The 6,040-nt window shown below is 50.0% G+C and overlaps 1 non-coding gene across 1 annotated transcript; it reads right to left on the reverse strand.

Moving 5' to 3' along the window:
- Positions 1–4,103: 4,103 nt before the first annotated feature.
- LOC142862291 (U7 small nuclear RNA) lies at positions 4,104–4,165 on the reverse strand. The gene has a single exon (XR_012913358.1). It is a non-coding gene; the product is annotated as a U7 small nuclear RNA (small nuclear RNA).
- Positions 4,166–6,040: the final 1,875 nt, after the last annotated feature.

The following is a 6,040-nucleotide window of genomic DNA, read 5'->3' on the forward strand; positions in this document are numbered from 1 at the left end:
CTCTATTATGTCTGCTTAATGACAAAATCAACTACTGACACATTTCCCAGAACCTATTCCTATTGTTAAGCAATGCATGAGTATATATCAGGAGTCAGAAGGAAAGAGAGAGAAAAAGAGAGAGTGAAGAAATGGGGGTAGGGAGGGAAGGGAAGAGAGAGACAGAAGAAAGCAAGAAAGAGAGAGAGAGAGGGAGGAAGGAAGGAAGGAAGGAAGGAAGGAAGGAAGGAAGGAAGGAAGGAAGGAAGGAAGGAAGGGAAGGAAGGAAGGAAGGAAGGAAGGAAGGAGGGAAGGGAAAGATGAAAGAAGAAAAAAAAGAAAGGGAGGGAGGATAGGAAGGGGGGAGAAAGGAAGGCAGGCAGGCTCAGCCATACTTAATGCCTCCCAAGCTTTATTCGCCTTTAAATTCTCACCATCATGCACAGTGCCTGAGAACTATCAGGAGCTCAGCAAATGTTTACTTATGGCATGGAAGACCTGCCTAGTAACAGTTTGCTTGGGATGCCATCACTAAGTAACAAAGACCAGATGGCTTAAACAGGACATTATTATTTTTTTTTTATTTATTTATTTTTGAGACAGAGTCTCACTCTGTTGCCCGGGCTAGAGTGTCGTGGCGTCAGCCTAGCTCACAGCAACCTCAAACTCCTGGGCTCAAGCAATCCTCCTGCCTCAGCCTCCCGAGTAGCTGGGACTACAGGCATGTACCACCATGCCCGGCTAATTTTATATATATATATATTTTTAGTTGGCCAATTAATTTCTTTCTATTTTTAGTAGAGATGGGGTCTCGCTCTTGCTCAGGCTGGTTTCAAACTCCTGAGCAGATCACCTCGGCCTCCCAGAGTGCTAGGATTACAGGTTTGAGCCACTGCGCCTGGACAGTGGCTAAACAGGACATTAGGTTTCTCAAAGTTTGGAGGCTGTAAGTTCAAGACCAAGGTGTCACAGGGCTAGTCACTTCCCAGGCCTCTCTCCTTGGCTGGCAGATGGCCGCCTTCTCGCTGAATTCCCACACAGGCCTTTTTCTGTACACACACGCTCCGGTGTCTTTCATGAGTCCTACTCTCCTCTTCTTGTATGGACACCAGTCAGCTTGGATTAGGGCCCACCCTAACAGACTCATTTAACTTAATCACCTCTTTAAAGGCCCTTAGTCACATCTTAAGGTACTGAGGGGATCCACATATGGATTTTGGGGGGACACAGTTCAGCCCATTACAACCCACTCCCCTCCCCGCACCCTCCATCCCCCTTTCTATTCAGGATGCCCTCAGCTTTCCCTGTCCTGTGTCTGCTACCCAAGGATATTAGAAGGACAAAGCTTTGGGTCCCTCTTTTAGAGTAATCCCATCTTGCTGCTCTGAATCAGTCTGAAATGAGGGGTTTCCATCACTCAGACTCTTGCTTAGAGGCAGAGAAGGAGGCTTTGAGAGCATTCTCTCCCTCCACAAGACTGGAATGTTCTTCCCAGTTGAAGGGGAGCTAGCCTCTCCGTCTCACCTAATAGGTCCGCTCGGCTGGCACTGGCCCGAAGTAGTTAAGCCTTCTAGATTCTCAGCTCCTGTTCTATGCTCATCCCAGAAGCATTTTCCAGGTGTTTCCTATAGCCCCGCCTCCACGGCAGCCCCGCCTCCAAAGCGGAGCCTCCTCCGCTGCAGCCCCGCCTCTCCTAAGCCCCGCCTCCTAAAGCCCCGCCCCTTTGACCCGGCGCCCTTTACTGCAGCCCCGCCTCCAGTCCGCCAGGCCCCGGGCCGGGAGGGGGCGTGGCAGGCAGTGGTCTCCGCGGACTCTCCCTTGGAGTGCGATGCGCTCCCCTGGCCACGGGAGGGTGGAGTAGCGCCCCCTCCCGGGGGAATGCAGAGCTACTGGGAGGCGGTTCCTCCCCTGCCCAGATATTTTTAGAGCTTATTTTTAGCGCCGCTAAGTGTTGTAGCGCCAATAAGGAAAAGGCACTATTTTTCACCTTTAAGGAGCTTACGGGCTGACAGCAGGCGGGAAACGCGAACCATGTTTTCCCTCCACGGATTTATAGTGACAACTTTCACACGCACGGTAAACACCCATCTGTCCGCAGAACAGGCCCCGGTAACGCGCACCGCCCGTGCCCGGCCGCCCTCTACCCTTCCACCCGTCCGCGTTAGCTTTTTTTTTTTTTTTTTTTGAGACAGAGTCTCACTTTGTTGCCCAGGCTAGAGTGAGTGCCGTGGCGTCAGCCTGGCTCACAGCAACCTCAATCTCCGGGACTCAGCGATCCTCCTGCCTCAGCCTCCCAAGTAGCTGGGACTACAGGCATGCGCCACCTTGCCCGGCTCATTTTTTGTATATATATTTTAGTTGGTCAATTAATTTATTTCTATTTTTGGTAGAGACGGGGTCTCCCTCAGGCTGGTTTCGAACTCCTGACCTTGAGCAATCCGCCCGCCTCGGCCTCCCAGAGTGCAGGGATTACAGGCGTGAGCCACCACGCCCGGCCGCGTTAGCTTTTAATGCGTGTCAAGGGAAGGGAAGCACGTGATTTTGAGATAATATCCTCTTCTTCGGGTCCTCCTTTCCCTCACCTCGAACAGCTAGTGAGAGCTGCCTTGGGTCTCAGCAGGGAGATGAGGGTAAAAAACCCCGAGAAAACAGCCTGGAGTCTGCTTTGCTTTGATTCCAAAAGCCTCAGCTTTTGGGGGGAGAAAGGATTCGCTGAACAGGCAAAATGTCTCCGGCAGGAAAACCTGGAACAGACTCCCTTGGGCTGAGGGAAGGGGTGAGGGCAAAAGCAGTGGGAGCTGGCAGCAGGGATCCGAGCCCTGTTTCCTGGGTGGAGGCCCGTGAAGGTGACAGGTGGGCAGAGAGAGGACCAGGATGGCTTAGATGCCAGGAGAAGCCTCAGGAGAAACCAACCCTGCCGCACCTTGCTCTCAGACTTCCAGCCTCCAGAACCGTGAGGTGACATGCTTCTGTTGTCGCTGTGTTATTTCACTGTGGCAGCCCTAGCGGATGAGCTCGCCCCACACCCAGGAACACTGACGTGGCTCCTGAGGAGACGGGGGCCTCTGACACTCCAAGATTTGAATTTTCTGCAGACCCAGCACGATAGTGGCTCGAAATAGAAATAAGTGAAGGTATAAGAAATATACTTCATATGCTTTTTTGCACTGCTGATTTTGTATGTTGAGAGTCATATTCAACACACAACTAAACAACTTTTTTCTTTTCTCTTTTTTGAGACAGAGTCTCACTCTGTCGCCCAGGCTAGAGTACAATGGTGTCATCGTAGCTTACTGCAACCTCAAACTCCTGGACTCAAGCGATCCTCCTGCCTCAGCCTCCCAAGTAGCTGGGACTACAGGCTCGCACCACTACACCTGGCTAATTTAGTTTATTTTTTCTAGAGAAGGGTCTCTCTATGTTGCTCGGGCTAGTCTCCAACACTTAGTCTTAGGGGATCCTCTCACCTCCGCCTCCCAAAGTGTTGGGATTACAGGGGTGAGGCACTGGGCCCAGCCACCACACATTTTATATGTACAAATCATCTACCACTCCCAATGATCCTGTGTCTTGTATCTTATTATTATTGTCATTTCAGAGGAGAAACTGCGAGGCAGCAAGGGATCACTTGCTGAGACTACAAAACTAATAGCTAATGCAGATAGTGGGTTTCCAGCCTGCCTAGTTCCCAGGCTTATGTTCCTCCCAGCTCACTATTTTGCCCCTCTAGTAGCTGCTGTTACTGCAGGATAAGCTTGGGATGAAGGACCAGGCCATGTGGCTGGAAGTCAGTGAAAGTCAGAACACAAAGGGTCTTAGGGGCTTCGTTTTATCCTGCAGGCTAGCATTATTCAGGCAAAGGGCTGAGTCTATTGATTTGTTCTGGGGGATCTGAGAATTCTATAAGAATTCATAAGGTTAGTACTTTCCATTAAAGGTATTCTAAAATCATGACTACAATCACCACAGGCCTGAGGGAGGCACTTTGATAACCAGGGATGGCCACCCAGGTCAGGTCCAGGCCCACATTTGCATGCCTAGGTGTAGCCCTGATGGTGCCAGGTGGTCTCTGAAGGAACCAGGGTTTACTGTTTAGTCTTTTTTTTTTTCTTAATTGTTTTTTAGAGGGTCTTCCGGTAAGAACCGGAAAACCTGCTAGACAAATTCTAAAAGAGCTGTTACACTTACTGTTTAGTCTTAACTCGATCTGGAGTTCACAGATACATTCTCAGGGGCCTCAATACTTTTTCATTTAATTAGGTGCCTTATGTTATTGAAATCTGAGAACCAGCCAGGTCACCTGGGGCAAATTTCTTATCCCCTCTGAACCCAGCTCTCCAGAATTGTAACAGAGATTAAAGGAGTAGTAGAGGCGATGAGTGGTGGTCTCTCCCTTCCTCTCCTCCCCTTTCCTCCCTCTCTTTCTCTTCCTTCTTTCCTCCCTCCATTCCTCTCTCTCCCTCCCTTTCTCTTCCTCCCTCTCCTCCTCCTCCCCTCTCTCCCCTCTCTCTCTTACTCTCTCCTTCTCTCTCTCTCTCCCCTTTCCTCTCTCAATCTCTCTCACTCCCTATAGGTACAGAATGCCTCCTTCTTTCTTTTCCTGGCAGTTTCCACCTGAATTATCATCAATTATTTAATTATATGTCCCTCTAGACTGTGGCTTCAATAGTGACAAAGAACAACGCGCTTGCATCTCTTCCTAAGGGTAGCCTCAGAACCTGCTGATGGATGAGGGTGGAGCAGGGGGATGGACATTCAGGAACCAAAGGCACCTCCAAGGTCTTGAAATGGACAAGTGGGCACATGGGGTTACCTCTTATGGGGACAGTCAGTGAGTGAAGATCAGAGCTCTGTTTTCATTATGTCATGTTTGGACTGCCAATTGCAGGTGGATATAGCAAATAGTCTGTGGCGTGCATAATCCTGGAGTTCTAGAAGAGTTGAGGGTTAGGGATATAAAATTGGGGCTCATTGACATTCAGATGTTATTTAAATCCATGAAGCCACTTGAGATCCACTGGGAGACAAACCTCATATAGCGAGGAAAATGTGGCCCAGGCCCAACCCTGCGACACTGCCACATTCCCACTACTTAAAACTTGAGCAGCGGAGTCGGGGCCGGGAATGGAGGCTAAAGGGAGTCAGAGGAAAACTAGCAGGTGGAATCTGAGAACAAGGAAATGGAGCGTTTAAGCGAAGAGTGAAAACCCGGTGAGACCAGCGCTGCTGAGAAGCCGGGTTTGGTACAAACACAAGTGGGCACGCGTCCCCGCTCTGCGCGCGCCAGCCATTGCTCACGGCGCCCTGAGCCTCGCCACGGACGCCACCTCAGAGTCCTCCTCAACATAGTGTTTCCCGGGACCCCCTCAGAGACTGAAGGTGCATGTAAATTAAATCTATTTACCATTCCTCATATAGCCTAATCTCCTAGCCTTCTAGATGAAGAAACTGAGTCCCAGAGAGATTGTCACTCTCGCGATATTTCATGGTAGCCTCCGGTATTCGCCTTCCAGGGCGGCAGCTCGGTGGTAGGGCCGTGAGGAGAGACACGCTTGTGTGGATTCGGTGATGTTTTTGTGGAATCACTGTGCTATTAGTCAGGGTTCTCCAGAGAAACGGAACTGAAAGAACGTGAGGACAGACAGATAGATAGACAGACAGATAATTTTAAAGAATTGGCTACTGTCATGGCGGAGATGGGCAAGTCCAAATCTGCAGGGTAGGCCAGGAGGTTGGAGACTCGGAGATGACTTGCCGTTCAAGGCCAAAGACAGGTTGGTCCAGGTGCAGTGGTGTTTGCAGCTAATTGATCACAACCAGTTACAGATTCCTTTGTTCCTTCCCCACTCCCACTGCTCTACTTGACCAGCCTAAAAAAACAAAAAAAAGGCCAACCAGGCGCGGTGGCTCACGCCTGTAATCCTAGCACTCTGAGGGGCCGAGGCGGGCGGATTGCTCAAGGTCAGGAGTTCAAAACCAGCCTGAGCAAGAGCAAGACCCCGTCTCTACTATAAATAGAAAGAAGTTAATTGGCCAACTAATATATATAGAAAAAATTAGC

The sequence above is a fragment of the Microcebus murinus genome, chromosome 18 (assembly GCF_040939455.1).
Source record: "Microcebus murinus isolate Inina chromosome 18, M.murinus_Inina_mat1.0, whole genome shotgun sequence".
Lineage (NCBI taxonomy): Eukaryota > Metazoa > Chordata > Mammalia > Primates > Cheirogaleidae > Microcebus > Microcebus murinus.